Below are 1,917 nucleotides of genomic sequence, written 5' to 3'. Positions count from 1 at the left end.
ACGATAGAGCTTCGTACATAGATTCACATAATAAAGAGGACAAAGCCTTCACGTCTCCTACCAGAAGCACACAAAAAGGCGTCTTCTTTAGCACTCCTCCCACTAAAAATTGTCTTTAATCCATTCCAATTTTGATGAAAAAGCCACCATTTAGAGTCCTCATAATAAAAAAATTTTCTTGTGGCCCACCACTTAGAGTCCTAAATTATTTTACACAAACACTTACAAATTATTAATTTTGGGTAACAAAATGTTCGTGAAGAATAATCTTGCAAATATTACGAATAAATATTCATATAACTTTGGGACAAATAAATACTTTTAGTGAACATTAAACTTACCCTTGAAGCCAAAATTCACGTGAACTCTTCAAATTCTAATCATTTCAATAACTAAAATTCCAAATATCACATAAATTAGATATTTACAGCTACTAAAATATTGTTATGGCATTATAAATTATTTTACACATAAACACTTAAAAAGAAATTATTAATTTTGGATAATAAAATTTTGGTGAATAATTATCTTGCGAATATTAATAATAAATATTCATATAACTTTGAAACAAATAAATAATTTTAGTGAACATTAAACTTACTTTCAAGTCAAAGTTCACTTAAACTCTTAAAATTCATACAATATGAAAATACAAAGTAGTGACATACATAGTCTCACGCCAGTGTGCGACATGCATAACCATTTTATTCTACTTTCAAGTCAAAGTTCACGTAAACTCTTAAAATTCATACAATATGAAAATACAAAGTAGTGACATACATAGTCTCACGCCAGTGTGAGACATGCATAACCATTTTATTCTTAGTCATCTACTCATCTGCATCATCCTTTCAACAAATTGCTTAGTGACAGTAAATAATAGGAGGGACACAAGCACACTAATGTATAAAAGAAGCAGTAACCTTTAAGGAGAAGGAATGCAACATACCCAATTTCTCCCGAAAAACCAGCCAACCTCAATTATTATTCTTCAAACATGGGAAAGCAGTTGGTCTACTGATAAAATTATTCAAGAGAAAGCCAAATAGTAAAAAAAAAAATCCAACAAAGCATATGGCCAGAAAAATACTATACATAGTTCATGTAATAATATTACCTGAAATTTTTAAAGCATAATGACCTCCATTTTAACCTTCAGTAGTTTTCAAAAAAAAAAACCTTACTTCAGACAAAGCTACTTTATGGGGTAGTGGGATTGAATACTTTATGGGGCAATGGGATTGAATATTTTATGGGTAATGGAATGAATTTTTTTTTTCTTTCCATCTCCATCTGACACTATTCCCCTCTTTTCCTCCCTTAAATTCACAACCTTTTCCCTTTTGTCGTCTTCCTCGCCGACAACGACCACAATTTAAAACCTTTTTTGCTGGCTCAACATATCACACAATATATTTCAAAATTGCACTGTAGTTTGGGAATGAATGCTGTTGACTGTGCTTTTTGACACTCACGTCCCTTCCAAGCTGTTGGCATCCATGTTGTTCTCCCTTCTACGCCGTTGGCTTCCAAGCTGTTCTCCCTTCTAAGCTGTTGGCTTCCAAATTGATCTCCCTTCCACTGTTGACTTTCAAGTTGTTCTCCCTTCCAAGCTGTCGCCTATCCTCGCGAACTCAGGACGGCGGCAAAGGCTGGGTGAAACCGGAGGCCGAAACTGGCCAACTCAATAGAAGGCTTCACCGAAAAAATCCGACATATTCAAATTGGTCAATCTCTATGTATTCAAGAAAGCCATAAAATTCACAGCTACAAATAAAAGAATTAAGATTCAAAAATGAGGAGCAGAAGCTAGGACTTTACCCCATAACTTTCATGTGGTAAACCATCCTCATCTATGCTGTAGGCTACCAAACGAAGCAGACCAGTCCGCCGGTGTGACTGGGTGAAGCAGGTGAC

The 1,917-nt window shown here is 34.8% G+C and overlaps 1 long non-coding RNA gene across 2 annotated transcripts; it reads right to left on the bottom strand.

Moving 5' to 3' along the window:
* Positions 1–597: 597 nt before the first annotated feature.
* LOC116007827 lies at positions 598–1,917 on the bottom strand. 2 transcript variants are annotated; one of them, XR_004095362.1, is made up of 3 exons: positions 1,822–1,917; positions 924–1,695; positions 598–838 (listed from the first exon to the last, which is right to left on the bottom strand). It is a non-coding gene; the product is annotated as an uncharacterized LOC116007827 (long non-coding RNA). The 2 variants fall into 2 exon arrangements; XR_004095361.1 differs by having other exon boundaries at positions 615–1,695.

Source organism: Ipomoea triloba, chromosome 16, assembly GCF_003576645.1.
Source record: "Ipomoea triloba cultivar NCNSP0323 chromosome 16, ASM357664v1".
Taxonomy (NCBI): Eukaryota; Viridiplantae; Streptophyta; class Magnoliopsida; order Solanales; family Convolvulaceae; genus Ipomoea; species Ipomoea triloba.
The sequence above is the reverse complement of the archived record's forward strand: the minus strand, read 5'-3'. Positions and strand labels throughout refer to the sequence as shown.